This window comes from Heliconius melpomene, unplaced genomic scaffold (assembly GCF_056956725.1).
Source record: "Heliconius melpomene rosina isolate 202511_hmr_F unplaced genomic scaffold, ASM5695672v1 ptg000037l, whole genome shotgun sequence".
In the NCBI taxonomy this organism is placed as follows: domain Eukaryota; kingdom Metazoa; phylum Arthropoda; class Insecta; order Lepidoptera; family Nymphalidae; genus Heliconius; species Heliconius melpomene.
In genome coordinates this window covers 88,278-111,790 of record NW_028181870.1, presented here as the reverse complement: position 1 = coordinate 111,790, position 23,513 = coordinate 88,278, and the positions used below count along the sequence as shown (strand labels likewise).

At 37.6% G+C, this 23,513-nt stretch overlaps 1 non-coding gene across 1 annotated transcript; it reads right to left on the bottom strand.

Moving 5' to 3' along the window:
• Nucleotides 1-13,744: 13,744 nt before the first annotated feature.
• On the bottom strand, nucleotides 13,745-13,815 carry TRNAS-GCU (transfer RNA serine (anticodon GCU)). Its single transcript has one exon. It is a non-coding gene; the product is annotated as a tRNA-Ser (tRNA).
• Nucleotides 13,816-23,513: the final 9,698 nt, after the last annotated feature.

Below are 23,513 nucleotides of genomic sequence, written 5' to 3'. Positions count from 1 at the left end.
TTAATATCGGCCACTCTGTTAACTCCATCACTACCAGGGAATACAGCAACCACTCGACCCAGTCTCCACTTTAATGGTGGTAGATTGTCCTGTTTGAGAAGAACAAGGGAATTCATAAGCAAGCCATCTTTACAGGTACGCCATTTTATTCTTTGTTGGAGCTCCGAGATATATTCCTTGCTCCACCTGGACCAGAAATGCCGTCGTAACTGTTCGATCCGCTGGAATCGAGTTAAGTGATTGTAAGGATAGTCGCCATGATCAGGAGTCGGTAAAGACATCAGTGGTCGTCCGATGATAAAATGTCCTGGAGTAAGAGGCATGAAGTCTTCGGGTTCTGGCGATAGAGGTGTAAGCGGTCGGGAGTTGAGGATCGCCTCAATTTGAACTAAAACTGTGTAAAGTTCCTCAAATGTCAAATTACAATTTCCCAACACTCGCTGAAGATGAAATTTGGTTGATTTTACACCTGCCTCCCATAAGCCTCCGAAATGCGGCGAATAAGCCGGTATAAAATGAAATTCAATTTGGTCATTGGCGGCAGCCGATGACAGCGAATTACAATTATGCTTTAAAAATTTTGATAATTCGTTGTAAGCACCAACAAATGAAGTCCCATTATCCGAGTAAATATTTAAGGGTTTTCCCCTTCGTGCAATGAACCTCCTTAACGCTAACAAATAATTATTGCTGGTCAAATCGCCTACTAGCTCAATATGAACGGCTTTAGTTGAAAAACAAACAAAAAGTACAATGTATACTTTTACCAATCTGCATCCACGACCTTGACGGCTAGCAGCATAAATTGGACCGGCATAATCAACGCCTACAGAGATTGAAAAGGAAAACTATTGGATAATACGCGATTTTTGGGTAAATTACCCATGATAGGTGAAATAACTTGACCCTTCATACGACTGCACCTTACGCATTTCCGATAGCAAGCTTTGACGAGATTACGGCCACCGATTGGCCAATATTGTTCTCTAATCGAGGCAAGTAACAGCTGAGGCCCTGCGTGTTTAAGTCGCTGATGTTCGTGATTGACAAGTAACTTAGTGAATTGATGTGTGGACTGTATTAATATAGGAAACTTTTTATCATATGGGTACCCTGAGTTACCCAAGCGACCACCAACACGCATAATGTTATTTTTATCGAGAAAAATATTAAATTTGAGTAATGGGCTCTTTTTTAACAAAGGCTGGTGGTTCAATAGCAACGAGTACTCTGGAAATGATTCCTGTTGTGAGAGACTCTTAATAGTAAATTTAAAGCGTCTTGCAAATCCGTTTTACTTAAATAATTATGAGTAATTTTATTCTTTTTACATAATTTAATAAATCTCAAGGCGTACGCAGTAGCACGTATTAATCTAGACATATTCGAAAAACGATTAAAATTTATGAATTGATTATTATTGGAAGACATTTCACTCGTGGACGTAGTGAATAATGAAATTTATGGTCGTAATTCAGGTAGAATTCAGAGTTTACCGTGACTGGCCAACATAATGAATCCTCCTGTAAAAACCTTGGCTGTATTTTCCAAAATTTCGACGACTTAAATCTTTTACATTATTATTTAATGTGTTCAGTTGAAGTGACTCATCAATGGTAATTAAATTGCATTTTGCATTAGACAACTGATTAGATGAGACTGAACCACATACTAACCATCCAAGCTTAGTTTCACATAACGTAAGGGTACATTGACCTTGACCTACCTTTATGCGCTGAGAACCTAATAGGTCCCAGAATACATCAGCACCTAATATCATATCAATCCCGGCAGGTGAATGAAAGTTCGGGTCCGCTAAGCAAATATTGGATGGGAATTTAAACTGCGATAAATCTAATTGCTGAGATGGCACGTTACTTGTAATAGATGGTAAAATAAAACATTGCAAGCTAGTAGTATATTTATTATTCAATGATTTTATTGAAACTGTGCACATTTTATTTACCTGTGACAGTACGCTGTTAACGCCGATTAAGGATTTATCAATTTCAGTTATATGTGTATTCAACTTACTATATAAACGTTCCGTCATTATACATGAAGTGCTACCACTGTCGAGAATAACGTGAGCAATAATTTCACGATCATTCTTATCACATATTTTAATAAGTGCAGTAGACAGCAATACTTCATGCTGAGCGCATGGGAGCGGTGACGTAACGTTCGTTGATAAGACAATACCGTTTTCGGAGCCTGACCTAGAAGGCTCGTTAGATGTGCGTGCGCCATCGACGCTAACCTGTCGGTTACCTTTCTGTTTAGTTTTATAACCAGACAAATGAATAAGAGTGTGGTGTTTACGTTTACAGAATTTACACCCTGACTTTTTACATTGATTCGCGTAATGTCCTCTTTTAAAACAATTATAACATATTTTAAAAGTAGGTAAAATTTGTAATCTCGCGTCAATGCTCAATGAAAGAAACTCAGAACAATTAGACAAGTTATGTTCACCGTTACACTTAGGGCACAGTGTTTTAGATGGAGAAGATGAAGAAGATGGAGAAGGTATAGTCTCAACATTTTCGTATGAAATCATAGCTTTATACCTTGAAGGTTTCAATAAGTTACTGTTGTTATTATTATTATTATTAACGGACGATTTAATATGGTGGGATTCCAGTGTCTCTAATAAGTCAGCGCGATTACGAATGAAATCAAGAAGTGATTTTAATTTAATTGGTTGATCGTTATCTAATCGACCTTTGAACTCCTCCCAGTCACGGAATGCTTTCGCATCTAACTTTTGAGTAATAATATATATCAACAGTGTATCCCAGTGTTCCGTGGGCTCCCCAAGGGAACTTAACGCACGAATATTTTTATTTATCTGATCAATTACACTTTTAAAAATAAAGGAGGACTGTTTATTTATTACCTCAATATGAAATAAAGCTGAGATGTGGTGCTGAACTAATAATCGCTTATTATCAAACCGCTCACACAAAAGAGTCCATGCAGTGATGTAATTCTTCGCTGAAAATTCAATTGACTGGATGACAACTGCAGCAGTCCCTTCTAACGAAGCACGCAAGTAATGAAACTTGTTTATATCGTCAATTTCGCCATTTAAATGAATGAGACTAGTAAATGTATCTCGAAACTCGAGCCAATTGCTATAAGAGCCACTAAATTTTGGCAATTGAATAGTAGGTAACTTGACCAGCTTATGATTATTTATATGAGACACTTCGTTGATTAATTTATACCTATCATCATCTCGTTGAAAATTTTCTATTAATTGTTGTGCTTTAACAACGCAGGTGAAATATTGAGATTCAAATGACATGCGTTCTTGCAACTGTATATCTAGCACATCTAAACATTCTAAATTTGTTTGAACCTCATCAAACTGATTATAAACAGTTTCGATCTTACCTAGTCTTAATTGTAACTCACTAATATCGGAAGCCGTCAATGAAGCAGGATCCAATGAATTGATATAACTGACGAACAGTGTCAGTCGACCCTTATAGCTTCCGCGTCTCTTAATGAATTCCTTTTCTTCAGGCATTATGGGAGATAAGTGTTATCACCTGGAATTGTTTACAGTATAACCTTAAATTAATACAATTCCTACCTGATCAAATAGAAAAAGGACATAGAAAAACATGTGAGTACAAATTATAAACCTTTGACTAGTATTTTAATGATCTGACTTTGTTAATTAAATTAAAAGTGACAATGTTTGTTAATGAATGCTGTTAAACCAAAGAATGAAAGTTCAATGAACTAATGTGACCAGTACACTGTATTAATGAATTAATGTTTTACTTGAGTGAATATTAATAGACTTGAGTATATTAAATTTATAAAAATTACAGTATTTATAATATATTTCTCAAATCTTACTCAAAAATGACCAAACTTCAATTACCATTACAATTACCTAGTTACATGAATTCGTGTTTATGACACGTGTAAAATTAACTATTTAATTTTACTAACCTGATACAGCATTAAATATAATTAAATACCTTGCGAGTGATGGGTTGTATTAAGAGAAACACTTAATAATAAATATCTAAAGAATACTTCTTCAAATCGTGATATGATTCCCCGTGACCTTACTTGACCTCTGCACACGTTGACAAATATTTCCTTAAATATTCTTGAAATCCTTTAATTTAATAGATTTTCCTTATTTCTTCTATTTCAGAGAGTGCTCTCAACATCCCGGACGATTTGAATCATGAATACTTCAGATCGTGATGTGATATCTCGTGTGCTTACATAACCTCTGCACGCGTTGAAAAATATTTCCTTAAATTCTTGAAATCCTTTGATTTAATTGATTTTCGTTAATCCCAGACGGTGTCCTCAACATCCAGCTCGACATGGACCATGGATAAATAGGATTCAGAAGGATGGAAAAATAATTCACTCGCAAGGGTGATCAAAGGGCTGCGCAGCCTTTTATTGTTGTTGTTGCTCTTTATTTATGGCGTTCCGAGCGTGCCAATTCAGCACTAATCACTTCGCCAGTGTCACGTTGAATGGAAAACACACAAAGGAGAATGTACGGTAAAACAGATAATATAACGCAATAGGAGAATGCACGTTAAAAAGAGATCCAGCTAATATACTGCCTTCACCTATAAGTAAAAAGAATAGATATTATATATATACAAATATAACAATATATACATAATAAAGGGTTAGTACTAAGTAATATTTTACAAAATTGTTAGCTTATACTTTAATATTATTATATTTAATATATTTACATAAAAACTTACACAAAGGAGAAAATACAAACATTAACAAACATTGAACATTAAGGGGGCGGGGAACTATAAAAGGAAGGACATCATACAAGGGACGAATTAACTTGGGACATGTGAAAAGGATGTGGGAAGGGGAACCTTCATCCAGGCCACACTCACACAGTGAGTGGTCCCTGACCCTGATCTTAGCTAGGTGCACAGGTGTACTTGCATGCCCAAGGCGCAGTCGACAAATAGTTGATATAATCCTCCGTTTAGCAAATTTTTGAGAAAAGAACCAAGGTCGCCTTGGGATATTGGATTGGATAGTAGCATAAAATTTACCTTTCTGAGATTTTGATAATTCCCAGAACTCAGACCAAGACACATCCAAATGAGTTAATGCAAGTGACAACAGATCCTGGGCCGAAATAAAAAAGTTATCTAAATTTCCACACTGGATGGCTAATTTTGCGCAAGAGTCTGCAGATTCGTTCCCACTGATTCCAGAATGCCCTGGAATCCATGCCAAAGTAACATCCAATCCCTTTAGATAACATGAGTACAGTTCTTCACGAATCCTTAAAATAATTGAAGACCTTAATTTACTACGAAATGGATTTCCCTTTATCGCCAATATACAGCTTAATGAGTCGGTACATATGACAGTCAGTTTAAAGTCATGGGAGAGTGTGAACCGGATTGCTTCTAACAAAGCAACAGCCTCACCAGTAAACACAGATGATTCGGGAGGACATTTAAATTGTAATATAATTTTGAATTTTGGTATCCAGCATGCTGCACCAACACAGCTTTCCTTAGAAAGCTTTGATGCATCTGTAAAGATGAGGACATGGTTTGAAAAATTTTCATTTACTATGGCTTGAAATTTTGTGTTGGTGTCAACATCTCCCTTGATTAGGCCAAGATTAGTGATGACAGTAGGATGGTGTACTAGAGCCTTATAAGGCGTGCGGAATAAAGGATTAGATGGAAAAGATGACAAGGGATGAGGAAGAGAGGTAAATTTAAGGAAACTATTGAGCAAGTAAGGGAGAGGCCTGCCTCGAGGGATGAGGTCCGCTAAATCAGATAGCTTAGACCATAGGGGATGGGAAGAAAGCTGTAACATTTTACCAACAAACCGATCAGATAGGAATTGTCGACGGATAGGAAAAGGCGGATCTACACATTCCACCTGCAGTGCGTTGGTGGGGGACGACTTCATTGCACCTATAATAATTCTTAGGCATTTGTATTGAATTTTATTGAGTTTCTCAGTAGCAACTTTGTTAAAGGGGTCTAAAACAAATAATCCATAGTCAATGTGACTACGGATTATGGCATTGTACAGTAGTTTAAGAGTATATGGATGTGCACCCCACCACACACCAGACACCGCTCTCAAAGCATTGATGCCGCTTTCACATTTTTTACTGATATGTTCAGCATGAGCAATTCCGTTCAGTCTTTTATCAAGAACCATGCCTAAGAATTTAACATTTTCTGCTAATTGAATAGTATTATTACCGCAAACTATTTGGAAATCAGGAGTTACTCTCTTTTTGGTAAACACTACCGCCCGGCACTTTGCTACTGATAGTGCCAAGCCATGATTGGAGAGCCACTGGTTTAGATAGTGCAAAGCAGTATTTAAACGATAAGTTATGTCCTCCACAGATTTTGAGCTGTAGTAAAGGACGATGTCATCAGCATACTGAAGAATGTTACAAAAACTATTGACAGACAATTCGAGGTCATGGGTGTATACATTATACAGCAGAGGACTGAGAGCTGAACCTTGAGGCAAACCTTGCCAGACAAGTCTGGGAGGTATAGTAAGAAGTGGATGCTTTACAGATATTGATCTACCGGTCAGCAGATTACATATGAAATGAGTCATCCTTGGCGGAATACTCAGCTGATGCAATTTTTGCCTGAGTACCGGAAGAAGAACATTGTCATATGCAGACGCAACATCTAGAAAAACACCAACCAAATACTCTCCTTTGGCATATGCTCGTCGAATGTCTGTAGTAAAAACACTGAGACTATCTGTAGTACTTAACCCCTTTCTGAAGCCAAATTGAGAGGGTGCTAAGATATTTCTGCTTTCCACTGTCCACTCCAAACGATTTTTTAAAAGCCGTTCCATAATTTTTGATAAAGCAGATGCTAGGGCAATGGGTCTGTATGAATTAGGGTCAGAGGGACATTTTCCAGGTTTTAGGATGGGAATAACAATTTGGGATTTCCAGGATTCGGGAATGTTACCTGATTGAAAGATGTTGTTAATCAAATTTAAAAAATGTAGCTTAGACTTCTCATTTAGTCTAGCAATAAAAGAGTAAGAAACACAATCCTCGCCTGGGCTAGTGTCTCTCAAATCCGTTAAGACATTATTGAGTTCCTCAAATGAAAAACAAGCATCCATTTCATCCGAAGATTCAATCAGAGGGGATATAATTAAATCATGGGATGGAACAAAAGGAGGAGCCAGTTTGTTAGCAAAATCATTAAGCCACAAAGAGGGATTATTGGAATTGGGACTGGGAGCATTGTTAAGAGAACGACGAAATCTCTTAACATTAGTCCACACAAGGGAAGGAGGAGAACGGGGATCAAGGGATTCACAAAAATTGACCCATCCAAGTTTCTTCTTTTTCCCAATCATTCTTCTAAACTTCGCATCGTTACGTGCATACTCAATATAATTCTCCATAGTCATACAGACTGTGTACGACTCCTCAGCAGATGTTCGCCGAAGGACAGAATCAGAGCATTCCTGATCCCACCAGGGATTGAAATGCATCCAATTCTGAATGGAGTGTTTTTTTGGAATATGAGAGTCAGCTGCAGATACAATGGCAGAGATAAACCGATCATAGCAAAGAATGATATTCTCAAAATTACTAGACTCAGGAAGATTGTCAAGCATGCAATCCACAGAGTTAGCATACTTATTCCAGTTAGCTCTTTTAAGGTTATATTTAGGCAGAGCATTAGGGATGGGAGCAAGAGGAAGTCTATGGTACAAGGAAAGTAGAATAGGGAAGTGGTCACTACCATGGGTGGAAGGAAGAACAGACCATGATAGCTGGGAGGCAAGAGAGGGGGACGATAGGGAAAGGTCAATAGCAGTCCTTGGATTCTGGTTAGGAAGAACCCTACGAGTTGGTGAGCCATCATTGAGAATGCATAGAGATACATCATCAATCATGTCTACCAACGAAGGAGAAACTCCGTCACAGTAATAACACCCCCACAAAGTGTGATGAGTGTTAAAATCTCCCAGGACTAGCACAGGACTAGGAAGCGAAGAGATAACAGACTTAAGCTCAAGGAAAAGAGAGGAAGAGGGATGAGGAATATAGACTGATAGGAAGGAGATATTGAAAGCCCTCACGGCAACAGCATTAATCTGTTGGCTATGAGGGGGGAGAGGAATTAGGGAGTAGGGTGAGGAGTGCTGGATAAGGATAGCACTGCCTCCATACCCATCATTTCTGTCCTCCCTTAAACAGGAGAACCCCGGCACCCTAAAACGGGAACCAGGGACCAACCATGTTTCCGAGAGGGCAACAATGGCAGGTTTGTGCAGAGAAATAATATGAAGTAATTCATGCTTTTTAGCACGAATACTACCACTATTCCACTGCAGAATGGACAACGGCGCCATTGTTGAGAGTATTAAGGATATTGAGTAGGTTAGAGGCAACGTTGGACGGTATAGGAAGTTCATTGGCTGTTGAGATTATGCTTATGAGGGTTTTAGTTAAAGCAATCAACAGATCCTTACTAGATTCTGTTGAGCTGCCAACACCTTGATTAACACCTTCATTCAGAGCGCAGCCATTAGGAAGAGATGAGGAACAATTTGCAATTATGGATTGGTGAGCCTGTCTGTCATATCCCTTTGCTAAAGGAGCGCGGGGACGAGGAGTTTGGAAAACAGTCTTGCGGTAAGATTTGTAAGGAGTGACTGGGGCTAGGACTTTTTGTGGTTGGGAGTATGAGTAAGTAGGAGGGGAAAAAAGTTGTTTTGCGATATCCGCATAGGATCGTTGGACAGGAGGGAAACGAGAGGATGCCTCCATATAGGAAATACATTCCCGTGACATTGTAATTTTTATGGATTGTTGTCTTGCAAACTCAGGACAATCTTTGTCATTAGCAAAATGCTTGCTATCACAAAACAAACATACAGACATTTCTTTAGGTATGTCACATGTATCACCACAGTGAGCTTGGCCACACCTGTAGCACCTAGGCTGAGACCTACACTGTAATTTAACATGTCCGAATCTACAGCAATTTAAGCACTGGATGGTAGGATATTTATATGGTTCAACAGGTAGGGAAGAATGATATGAGAAGACCCTTTCTGGCAACACTTGTCCACGGAATGTAACTACAACCGACTGAGTCGGGACCCATGTAGTCACACCCTCACTAACACACTTTCTGTTCAAACGTCTCGCTTTCAAAACCTGACCACATCCAGAGGGAAATTCCAAAGATTCAACCAATTCATCTAAAGAGAAGTCAACTGGGACCTGTCTTATAATTCCCATTCTTGAAATGTTGAAAGTTGGGATAATTGCCACATACTTACATAGACTAAGAATGGGGTTTGATAAAAAACAATTCGCTGCAGTAGCATTTGAGAATTGGACGCTAATTTTATTACGTCCAACATTTTTAACTCCATCCTTGGTAATATCAGTTATCTTATTTTTGTGTAGAAACTGACCAAATTTAATAGCTCTAATTGTTGTTCCAGCTGCAGGGTCAGGGGTTTCCCTTGACACATACACTAAGAAAGGGCCTTTGTCAGAATCAATATATGCTTTTGGGATATCAGATAGGGATGGATGGACATATAGGTTTTGGATAGAAGGTGTAGCGGTTGAGGGATCAAAAATAGTTTTTTTAATTAAATCATTGTCAGAAGTTGTGTCTCCACCTTGCCTTTTCCTGGAATATGATTGTATATCACCACCAGGATCAGGGGGATCAGGTGGACGATCAGGATCCATATTAAAACTAAATAGTCTAACCTACCTTAAATAACACTAATCTAACAAATAAAACGACACAAACACTCACTACAACCCAACACCTTCTTAATATAGATCTTTTAACAACTTGCAACTATTTTCACTTTAAAATAATATACTAAAATAAGATACTCTCACTAACACGTGTGTCAACCATAACAAACGTCAGCGAAGACCAGCCTTTTAATAACAGATTCACAAGAGAATGACAAACATAAACGTCAATAGTGACAGATTATTAACAACTTACAAATAAAATGTTGCTACTTAAAATATGTTAATTATAATGTATAATAAAGTTAATTATTTAAATTAAGAAAAATAAAACTATTATTTTAAAACTATTATTTTGGTCTTGAACAATTATCAATTATTATAAATTCTGCAATATTAATAAAAATAGGTTCTGTTCCTTTTCATTTTTGATTTCCTAATATTATAGAAGGATTATCATGATTTAATAGATTTATTTTAATAACATGACAAAAAAATTCACCAATAATTTTATTATCTTATAATATAAATTTTATTTTTTTAATTTTTGAATTAAGGATTAGCCGGAGAAGAGGACAAGGGATGAGGAAGAGAGGTAAATTTCAGGAAACTATTGAGCAAGTAGGGTAGGGGCCTGCCCGGAGGAATGAGGTCCGCTAAATCAGATAGCTTGGACCATAGAGGGTGGGATGACAGCTGTAACATTTTACCAACAAACCGATCAGACAGGAATTGGCGACGGATAGGATAAGGAGGATCAACACACTCAACCTGCAGTGCGTTGGTGGGAGAAGACTTCATTGCACCTATAATAATTCGTAGGCATTTGTATTGGATCCTATTGAGTTTTTCAGTAGCAACTTTGTTAAAGGGGTCTAAAACAAATAATCCGTAGTCAATGTGACTACGGATAATGGCATTGTACAGTAGTTTGAGAGTATAAGGGTGTGCACGCCACCACACACCAGACACAGCTCTTAAAGCGTTGATGCCGTTTTCACATTTTTTACTGACATGTTCAGCATGGGCAATTCCGTTCAGTCTTTTATCGAGAATCATGCCTAAGAATTTAACATTTTCTGCTAATTGGATAGTATTATCCCAATACCCACTAAAACCTCACGGTGCTCCTCCTCGACCGCCACTGGCCGCGAGACACGGGGACGTGAGTCTTCCGCGAAACGCGGCGGCGGGAGCCTGCAAGGCACGTCGCGGAGTCAAGGGTGTGTGGGCACCCTCGACGGCCTGCTCGGAGTAGCGCGCGGGAGCAACCTGTGCGCGCCTACTCGGGCCAGGTTGGTAGGCGGTCAGCTTCCCCAAGCTGACCGCCCTCTAGCACATTAGGGCGGAAGGCGGCGATCGTGTGCCGCCCTCCGGCGACCCGGTCTCTTACGGCGGATGGCGACTTCGGCAAAAGCCTCCCTCGCCCGTTCCGCCGACTCCTTCTCGAGCACCACTGCCTCGCAGAAGGATGAGACCGCATCCCACGACGTCTCGCTGCCGGCCATAGCCTTGACCACGGCCGGCAGGGAAAGGTCGTCCCCTATGACGTCGCGCAAAGCGCGACGTTGAGACGCCCAGGCTGAGCACACCTCCAACGTGTGCTGGGCCATCTCATCGAGGCAGTCGTCGCAGCGGTGGCAGCGAGCGTCGGGCTCCCTCCCGGCGATCCGACGCAAGTAACCCCCGAAGCAGCCATGCCCCGAGAGCACCTGTGTCATGCGGAAGGTTAGGACGCCGTGACGCCGCGCTAACCACTGGCGGAACACTGGACGAACAGCCTCGATCGTCCTCAGGCCGGCAGTTGGTGTTGCCAGCCGAGTTTCCCACAACTCCATTGCGGCTACCCGCACCTCCTCAGTGCGTGCCTGGCTTGCCGGTTCCCCGGACACTAGGCCTATTATTTCTTCATTTGGTTCATATATTTCATTATTTTCCATAATTTTAATTATTATTATTATTTGAGAATCAATAATTAATCAACGAATAATCCTATTTTCATTAAATATACCATCCTCTATTGAATGATATCAAAATTTACCTCCTTCTGAACATTCTTATAATGAATAATAATCCTTTTTTAACCGACTTCTGTAAGAAAAGGAGGTTATCAATTCGACTGTATTTTTTTTTTTTTTTTATGTTTGTTACCTCATAACTTTTAACTGGGTGGACCGATTTTAATATTTTTTTTTATTTAAAAGGTATAGCTTCCCGAATGGTCATATTTTTTTTTGTCCATGTCTGACAATGGTATCCATGAGAAAATCACATAAGTCTTAAATTTGCATTATGCATGTGCGCGACTAATAGCCGAATAACTCAATGTCGCGCCAACCGATTTTGATGATTCTTTTTTTATTTGAAAGGATACACTTCAAGGATAATTTGGTGAAAGTTTGGTTAGGTTTCGATTATGGAATCCGGAGAAAATTGAGAAAGTTTGTTTTTGTTGGTCAAAAATTAATTATACTGTAATAGTTACAAGCAAAAACTTTTTAAATTGATGTCAGAAGTGAGATTCCTGATCGTTGCATTTCTTTTCAACCAATCTCAAAAAAGAGGATGTTCTCATTTTCAACCAACTTCAAAAAAGGGAGATTCCGAATTCACCCGAATACTTTTTATGTTTGTTCTTGTCAATATACCAAAATGTAACTTTGCACAAAAATAATAGCTAATTAAATGAAGTTTTACACAGAACAATCATAACCACTCGTTGACAACCACTACCACCACCATCACCACTCACACCACATTCCTCAAATAATACCTATCAATTGAATAATTTCATTATTATTTTTTATTTCTATTTTTATTAGTTTAATAATTATTTTATTTTTAATTATAAAAATAATTTTAATTTTTAAAAAAATAAGAAAAATAATTTCAAAAAATTTTTTTGAAAATGATAAATAATCTTTTTCAATTTTTGATCCTTCAACAAATTTATTTAATTTCCCATTTAATTGAATTAGAACATTTATTGGATTATTATTTATTCCTTTATCTTACTGATTTTTTCCTAATCGTCATTATTTATTATGAAATTTTATTTCTAATAAACTTCGTAATGAATTTAAAACTTTATTAGAACCAAATAGAATTAATGGATCAACTTTTATTTTTATTTCATTATTCTTTTTTATTTTATTTAATATTTTTTTAGGTTTATTCCCATATATTTTTACTAGAACAAGTCATCTTAATATATCCCTTTCATTATCTTTAACATTATGATTAAGATTTATAATGATTAAATAATACACAACATATATTTATTCATATAATTCCTCAGGGAACACCAACTATTTTAATACCTTTTATAGTACTAATTGAAACTATTAGTAATATTATTCGACCTGGAACTTTAGCAGTTCGATTAACAGCTAATATAATTGCAGGTCATTTACTTTTAACTTTATTAAGTAACTAGCGACCCTCTTGCGGCTTCGCCCGCTTTTACTACTGGATTATTCATATAATGTATGTTTGCAAAGCACTTAAGATAATGTGAAAATTAATTAAACTCTAATGCAACCCGCATTTTTTTAGTTTCAATAAGGATTTTCCAATTGTTTTATACAGCAAGGATTTTTTAGTAGGTACCGTAATTTTAAATCTGTGCTTACTAATCTTTTCAAGTACTTATTAAAATATATTTAAATGACTATTTTTAGATAGTTAAATGACTATTTTTAAACGGAAGAAATTATAAACAAAAACCTACCTACTAATAAGTTATTAGTAATAACTACTACAAAAAATATGAAACCAAATATATCGCGCTGAAATAATACATTCAACTCCAATTATCCAATACGTGCAAACGCATCTAAATCTTCGTTGCTATAAAGGCAGGCGGGTTTTTTTATCGAGCTTGTGGTTAATGCTGAAGAGGGTATTCTGTCCCTGATGAAAAGCAAGCACTACGTGGCTGCCTGTGAGGAAAATTAAAGAGAATGCATCGGCCAGGAATCAAACCCGGGCCGCCCGCGTAGCAGGCGAGCATTCTACCACTGAACCACCGATGCGTGTGAGGCAGGCGACGCGGCGGACGCATGGCGAATGGCGAGCCGTTTCGCAGCAAGGTAACGGTTTGATTGAGGTTTGATATTGTAACAACTTCTAAAGTACTTATTAAAATGAAAAACATATGCTGAGAGTAAGGGATAAGTGAAACTTGAGTAACACACAGCTGATGTGCCAACGGCGGGATGTGTCAACAATTAAATGCGTTTTTCTGTAAAACTATTCGCAATTTCGAAATAGTGTAAAAAGCAAATTTTATCTTCGTTTAACGTAGAAAATTAATAAAGTATTTTAAAGGATAAGGATTAATACCATTATGGAAAAATATGGCTCACAATAAAAAATATATTGAAATTGCGACCCGCTCGCGGCTTCGCTCGCCTTAACTACTGAATTATTCATATAATGTATGTTTGCAAAGCACTTAAGATAATGTGAAAATTAATTAAACCCTAATGCAACCCGCATTTTCGTAATTCCAATAAGAATTTTCCAATTGTTTTAAAATAAACACAAATAAATAACACAAATAACAGAAAACTTAAACGAAAGAAATTATAAACAACAGACTACCTACTATTCTCTTACCCAAAAATACTTAAACGAAAGATGTAACCAACTATGTCGCGTGGAAATACATTATAATTATTGGATAACTCCAAAATACGTGCAATCACTTCTAAATTTACTTTGCCAGGCGCAGAATTGAAGCATTCTCTCGGCCATCTCCGTAGTAGCTCAGAACGACATCAGAGCGTTGGTCCGACCGTGGTCCCAGGCGAAAACCTGCTTTAGAGCAGACACATGGAAGGGGAGGGGATTGGAATTGAACACTCGGTTTCTTGAGGAAGGCCTAGATTAAACGACCAAGATGACTGCTCATGAGTCGGATTTGGAGGAGGATAGAAAGTTCCTCGGAAGAAGACGTCTGACCTCGGGCGGCCGGGTATGCGGAGTGCTGCTCCTTAGGTGCAGGTGACCCGATACACCGGCGCAACGGAATACGTTGGACGCGAGGCGACTAATGTGTACCTCTAGGGTTTCTATTTTTAGGTTGCGGTGAGTGGCGCGTGGTGTTCACGTAGTATGGTACCTGCGTCACTCGCCGGAGGGTGAGGTTCCGTACGACCTACAGGATTCCTCGTTGAGTAATACTCGCTAGGACATTGTGATGTCATCAATGTATAGTGCGTAGAGAGCAGGTGACAAAATTCTGACTGGGACAACGGCAGCGATCGGGTCGCTGCTAGCACTCTCAACTCTCACGCAAAATGTCCTGTCACTTACAAAGCAGAGCGGCAAAGACATGCGCGACGTGCTGGGGGGTGCCCGCTCTGAGCACTTTATGAAGTAAGCCCGGGTGCCAAACGCGGTAGAATACGCGTGCTACGTCAAGGAAGATTGCTATTGTACACTCTCTCTCGGTTGATCACTGTTGCGTAGTTTACCCAGAGTGGTATACCCGCTCGCCAAACTGCTCGCTTTGTGGGTGGATGTGTGACTGAAGAAGTGAGAGGAGTAACTTCTCGAACAACTTGGCAACCGTACTAAGAAGGATTATAGATCGATATCCCTCAGCAGCATAATGAGCAGGCCTTCCTTCCATGCCCGGGGGAAAGAAGCCAGGCGGGTGCGGTGGATCCACTATTATAAGCAAAATGTTGCGGGGCACGACGGACGCGTGATGGGCGGCGAACCGTTAATCAGCAAGGATTTTTTAGTACTGTAATTTTAAATCTGTGCTACTAATCTTTTCAAGTACTTATTATTATATATTTAAATGACTATTTTTAGATAGTTAAATGACTATTTTTAAACGGAAGAAATTATAAACAAAAACCTACCTACTAATAACTAATACAAAAAATATGAAACCAATATCGCGCTGAAATAATACATTTAACTGAAATTATTCAATATGTGAAACGCATCTAAATCTTCTTTGCTATAGAGGCAGGCGGGTTTTTTTTCGAGCTTGTGGTTAATGCTGTTAAAACAGCGACACCAGTTGGGTAGGCACTACGTGGCAGCCTGTGAGGAAAATTAAATAGAATGCATCGGCCGGGAATCGAACCCGGGCCGCCCGCGTGGCAGGCGAGCATTCTACCACTGAACCACCGATGACTGCTCATCACGCGCTTGTGTATAAATAAGCAAAACGTCGCGAGGCGCGTTGCGCAGCAAGGATGTTTTGATATTGTAACAACTTCTAAAGTACTTATTAAAATGAAAAAACAGTAAAAGACAGTTCATCTACATTAAATGGCCAACGTAACTAACATACTTATTTATATGCTGAGAGTAAGGGATAAGTAAAACTTGAGTCGGCACAGCTGATGAGTCAACGGCTTGATGTGTCAACAATTAAATGCGTTTTTCTCTAAAACAATTCGCAATTTCGAAATAGTGTAAAAAGCAAATTTTATCTTCGTTTAACGTAGAAAATTAATAAAGTATTTTAAAGGATAAGGACTAATACCATTATGGAAAAATATCCCTCACAATAAAAAATATATTGAAATTACTATTTTTAGACAGAAATATGATCACTACACGTTATCCTTAAAAGATAAAAATATGCTCTCGCGGACTTTTTTGTAGATCTTATTAAGAGGAACAATACTCCAGTACATTTTTTTCATGTAGTACTTACCATTAAAGCAGCGCATGCGCGAAAGTGTCTCAACGGGTAGGACTTTATACACATTTATCGTATTTATGTTAATTTACATAAGAATGTAAAAATAATAAACTATATATAAACCATCTACGAAAAACACTCGACTTAATGGTGAAGACCGCATAAAAATCCGTTGGGTGGTTTAGAAGAAGAAGAGTTAGAAACAACAGACAGACACGAAAAGCGACTTTGTTTTATAAGATATAGGATACAGGTATTAATATACTTAATTATTTATTAATTATTTTAATTATTGTTCAAATTTTATTATTAATTCTTGAATCTGCCGTAGCAATTATTCAATCTTATGTAATTTCTATTTTAAGAACTCTTTATTCTAGAGAAGTAAATTAATGTCTAATCATAATCATCCCTATCACTTAGTTGACTATAGACCTTGACCCTTAACAGGAGCTATTGGAGTAATAACCTTAGTAACTGGTTTAGTAAAATGATTTCATAATTTTAATATAAACTTATTATTTATTGGATATATTATCGTATTATTAACTATATTTCAATGATGACGAGATATTTGTCGAGAAAGAACATTCCAAGGAAAACATACTATTATAGTATCAAAAGGTTTACGGTGAGGAATAATTTTATTTATTATTTCTGAAATCTTTTTTTCAAATAATTTGTTCTATTAATGGAGAAGCTCTATTTTGGTAATTTAAATTAGATCAGGTTGCCATTTCTAAAAAAAGGATATTCCTTTATAAATGGGGTTTAAATCCATTACATATAATCTGCCATATTAGAAATTTCTTAAAATAGGAAGTTCATTATAAGAATGTTCAGAAGGAGGTAAATTTTGATATCATTCAATAGAGGATGGTATATTTAATGAAAATAGGATTATTCGTTGATTAATTATTGATTCTCAAATAATAATAATAATTAAAATTATGGAAAATAATGAAATATATGAACCAAATGAAGAAATAATAGGCCTAGTGTCCGGGGAACCGGCAAGCCAGGCACGCACTGAGGAGGTGCGGGTAGCCGCAATGGAGTTGTGGGAAACTCGGCTGGCAACACCAACTGCCGGCCTGAGGACGATCGAGGCTGTTCGTCCAGTGTTCCGTCAGTGGTTAGCGCGGCGTCACGGCGTCCTAACCTTCCGCATGACACAGGTGCTCTCGGGGCATGGCTGCTTCGGGGGTTACTTGTGTCGGATCGCCGGGAGGGAGCCCGACGCTCGCTGCCACCACTGCGACGACTGCCTCGATGAGACGGCCCAGCACACGTTGGAGGTGTGCTCAGCCTGGGCGTCTCAACGTCGCGCTTTGCGCGGCGTCATAGGGGACGACCTTTCCCTGCCGGCCGTGGTCAAGGCTATGGCCGGCAGCGAGACGTCGTGGGATGCGGTCTCATCCTTCTGCGAGGCAGTGGTGCTCGAGAAGGAGTCGGCGGAACGGGCGAGGGAGGCTTTTGCCGAAGTCGCCATCCGCCGTAAGAGACCGGGTCGCCGGAGGGCGGCACACGATCGCCGCTTTCCGCCCTAATGTGCTAGAGGGCGGTCAGCTTGGGGAAGCTGACCGCCTACCAACCTGGCCCGAGTAGGCACGCACAGGTTGCTCCCGCGCGCTACTCCGAGCAGGCCGTCGAGGGTGCCCACACACCCTTGACTCCGCGACGTGCCTTGCAGGCTCCCGCCGCCGCGTCTCGCGGCCAGTGGCGGTCGAGGAGGAGCACCGTGAGGTTTTAGTGGGTATTGGGATAATACTATCCAATTAGCAGAAAATGTTAAATTCTGAGGCATGATTCTCGATAAAAGACTGAACGGAATTGCCCATGCTGAACATGTCAGTAAAAAATGTGAAAACGGCATCAACGCTTTAAGAGCTGTGTCTGGTGTGTGGTGGCGTGCACACCCTTATACTCTCAAACTACTGTACAATGCCATTATCCGTAGTCACATTGACTACGGATTATTTGTTTTAGACCCCTTTAACAAAGTTGCTACTGAAAAACTCAATAGGATCCAATACAAATGCCTACGAATTATTATAGGTGCAATGAAGTCTTCTCCCACCAACGCACTGCAGGTTGAGTGTGTTGATCCTCCTTATCCTATCCGTCGCCAATTCCTGTCTGATCGGTTTGTTGGTAAAATGTTACAGCTGTCATCCCACCCCCTATGGTCCAAGCTATCTGATTTAGCGGACCTCATTCCTCCGGGCAGGACCCTACCCTACTTGCTCAATAGAAATTTTTTGTCATGTTATTAAAATAAATCTATTAAATCATGATAATCCTTCTATAATATTAGGAAATCAAAAATGAAAAGGAACAGAACCTATTTTTATTAATATTGCAGAATTTATAATAATTGATAATAAATATAACGCGGGCAATGCGCCACAAACTGGGAAAAGTGTTATGGGAAATAGAAAAATTTTAAATATGGGTAATGACTGGAACTAAGACTTCCAAGGGCAAAATAATCATTTTGCGGTTGATGCCATCATAACCAGAAGCATCAGATTTGATGGCTAGGATACTGTTTCTTACCTGGGATGAGGTTATAGAAGCAAAGTTAAAAGGAACGATTGTGGGAGACGGCAAGGAGTTGATATAATTCAATGTATTTGCTTTAATTGTGTTGTCCATAGATGTTATCGAGGCAAAGTGTTTATTCAAGGCATCAACGTCTAGATTGCAATTCAAATCCTTACGTTGCCGGCCAATGCCTAGCCATTCCAGAAATTTCCACAACTTACGTGGGCTTAAGTTTTTCATTCATTCATTTTATTTATTATTTCTGAAATCTTTTTCTTCATTTCTTTTTTCTGAGCATTTTTTCATAGTTTCATGATATAAAATTATCTGGGTAATCAGAATAACGACGGGGTATACCAGCTAATCCTAAAAAATGTTGAGGAAAAAATGTTAAATTAACACCAATAAATATGGAAATAAATTGAATTTTTAATAAATAAGGATTTAATAATAATCCAGTAAATTTTTTTTTTTTTTTTATTTATTTCTATCAAATATCCATACAACTATATATTTACATTGATGAAGGCACTACAAAAAACCACGAAGGTTTGTCTCGAGTACCAAAACTCGTCTAAATTATAGATTTAAATAATATTTTTTTAATAATTGATTTAAGCTCCTCTCAGTAATTATACTTCTTATTCTAGGGTCTAAATTATTTATTAAGTTAGGAACCATGTATGCCCGGGTGCGCTGTCCGTATTTGTTACTAGCTGATAGTGAAACTAATCTGTTTTGTGTGATATTACGTGTTGCAATTTTATGAGAGATTTTATTTTGAAACTGCAAGTCGAAATAATTTTCTTTTAATATTGTAAAATTAATTTTATCATAAAGGGGAATAACTTGGCAGTATTTAAAGAGAAGGTTTTCATCAGTTGCCGCTTGCAATTTAATTTTTAAAGGGACGATGTTCTTCAATATTCTAACCTGCAGCCGGTATATGTAACTCAAGTATGTTTTGTCCGTTCTGCCGTAACTACTAAGTCCATATGACATAATTGAGTCAGCTAATGCGTTATAAAGCATCATCTTAGTCTTATACGTTAATCTATTCTTGACAATAAAAATATTTGCCAAAAATGATCTTAGCTTATCACATACATAATTAATATGCTTATGCCAGTTGAAGTTGTGATCAATAGTTAATCCTAAATATTTATGGGATAGTGCTACTTCAATTGAAGGACAGCCACAGTGGCTACTGGGGTTGTGCAAGCAGCAGTGAGTGTGAGCTATAAGACTACAATTCATATCGCTACCTGCTTTGAGGTTTGGAGAATGAATATGTATCAATTTAGTTTTTTGCGGATTTAATACTAAATGACTATCATGACACCATTTGTTTAACATATCGAAATCTTCCTGTAATAATGTTATTCCTTCATTCACGTCTTTAGCAGCTACAAGCAAACAAGTATCGTCAGCATATTGATAAGTTATACAATTGTTAAAAAATTTACTCATATTATTTATATAAGCTATAAAGTGTAAAGGCCCCAATACAGAGCCTTGAGCCGTGCCCTCCGAGATTTTTATGCTAGTGCTAAAACTGTCGCCTATTTTTACGCAATAATTCCTATCTCTAAGGTAATTTTCACACCATTTAAACAATGGACTCCGTATTCCGGTGTTTTCTAATCTTCGTGCAAGTATTTTGTGATTTAATGTGTCAAAAGCACGGGAAAAGTCAATAAACAGCGCCAAAACATGTAGTTTCTGATCCAACCACGTATTTACTTGGTCCGTAAATGTTGACAATAACATTGTCGTATTTTTACCTGGTCGAAAACCATACTGTGTATTGTTCAGTATATCATTTTTTCCGTAAAAAGAATGAATTTGATTACTTATAAATTTTTCAGTAATTTTATTTAACACAGAAGTTACCGAGATCGGTCTATAATTGCTGACATCATCTTGTTTTCCTTTTTTATAGACAGGTCTCACACAACCAGCTTTTAATTCATCCGGGTAGGTGCCCATTTCAACGCTAGTATTAATAAGTTTGGCCAAAGGTTTACAGATTTTTTTCATCAATGCTTTAACTTCAAACCCTCTTATACTATCAATACCTGGGGCTTTATTAGCATTTAAATTTTTAATTAATTTTAACACGTCATTTTCAGATGCTTTTTTAAATTTTATGCTACAAATGGATGAATAATTATTATCTATTGTACTATCTAGTAATTTTAATTTACAATTTGGGATAATTTTTTTAACGGCATCTGAAAAACCTACTGCGAAGATTTGCGCAATCTTTTTCGGTGACAAATTAGTACAATTAAATGCCGACAACACTACTTCGTCAATTGACTTGCATATTCTGCCCGAGATTTTATTTAGTATATTCCACAGTTTTTTAGTATTCCCATAATTCATATTTATTTTGTTTTTATAATATAAATTTCTATAGTATTCAATAACTTTATGAACTTTATTCCTCGTCTTATTATATTGTAGTCTTAGGTAAGCATTATACGGATTACGTCTCCACCTGTTAAATAACTTATCTCTTTTTTTAGACAGATTAATAATGTTTTTATTAATCCAGGGTGCAACGCGTAAGTTATTTTTAGTTTTACAAATAGTTTTTCTAGCTTTCGAGTATGCGGATTGAAATAAATCTTTAATATATGTATATATTTCCAGTGGTGTGCCTAAATCATCAACGCGCTCCCAGTTTGCATTACATAGTTCCTTTCTTAATATTACAGAGTCGTAAACATTCATTTGTTTGTTAAATTGACAATTATTAACCGGTGATTCATAGACGTTGCAAAGTGCAACGACGGTAAGCCTATGGTCCGCTAGTACAGTGTCGACTGCAGCGGTGAACGGACTGATCCCGCGCGACCTTACAAATATGTGATCTATACACGATTTCGTAATTGTTTCTAATCTCTTTTCAATACGCGTATATTCTGTAATACCACAAAACAGTCCGTTCTCCGCCATCAGATCAAGATAATTATCTCTTATACTTGATGATATTTTTAAGTCAAGGTTCATATCCCCTGCTATTACAATATTTAATGACGTAGGTACATTTTTTAAAAGTAGTGAAAGTTCAGATACAAAAAGTTGCTTATTATATGAGGGAGGTCTATAAATAGCACATATTGTGACAGCTTGGTTACAAGGAGTTTTAATCGTGCCTACTAGTGACTCGAACAAATATGTATTATAGTTATAAACTGTGAACTTTAAATAATCTTTTATATAAGTAATTATACCGCCACCTTTTTTATTTTTGCGTAATTTTGTGGACATTTTATATCCCGGAATGTTAAATAAATTACTAGTTTCATCTGACACTCCTACCTCCGTTAAAATTATAATATCAATAGGATATAATGTTACGTCTAGAATTTGTAATAATTTTGAATAATTTTTAACTATTGATCGAATATTTATATGTATACATAAAAGATTTATATGACTGCTAGGTATTTTTTTAATAAAGCTATTGCAATTTATACAATTATTTAGTTTTATTATTCCTGATGAGTTATTTGTGTTATCCATCTTATTAATATTTATTATGAGAAAAAGCAAAATTTACACAAGGAAAAATTATTTTTCAATTTTTGAAATTGCTTCAATATCTAGTAAACATCTTATAATATGGACTTTACTCACTTTTGTTTTCCTTGCATAAATTTTGCCATTCCTGCACCATACGAATTCAAAATTATTACTCAGCTGTTTTTTACTGTTATATAATAACATTTTATTATAGGGCGTTAGTGCTTCACGAATAAATATCGGAGTGTTTGTAAGTTCACGCGGCGCACTTTGCACAATGTCACCGAGTGTAGACCGTGTCTGCTTATTTGCCGCTAACCATTGATCCCTGATGTGCTGGTTCTTCATTTCCACCATAAGCGATCCGGGTCGTTCTTTATGCGGTTGCACGACACGTGTGCATTTAACGTCACCGTCGTCCATTTTTAAATTTACAGCAATGGATTTTATGACTTCTTTGGATTTTTGTAGTGCAGATTCTGGTAATCCCGATATTTCCAAGGAACTCCCGAGGGACTTTTGTTCTATTTCATGTAGTTTGAATTCCGCGGACGCAACGCGGAGTTCAAGATGTTTGTTACTGTTTTGAAGTTCAATATTTTTATTCTCTAGCATTTTTATTTTGTTTTCATGTTTTTTAAAAGACTCCTCGATACTTGAAATTTGATCACTTAGAAAATTAAGCGAAACTTCAAATTCTTTTTTTAATGTTTCAAACTCATTTTTTATTATTCTTTTCATTTCTGCGGAAATTTCGCGAATCAATTTCGATCCAGCTTTGTTACTGGACACAAGTTCCTCTTCTTCTTCATCATCGGAATCATCGCCTTGTATTGAGATAGATGATCTATGCGAGGCATTACACAAGCATTCTTCACAGCTCCATTCCAGTCCGGGGGCGTTACGAAGAGTTGCTAATTGCTTTGCAGAGAGTTTAGCACAAGTAGTAGTACCATGAACACACTTCTCACAACGGCT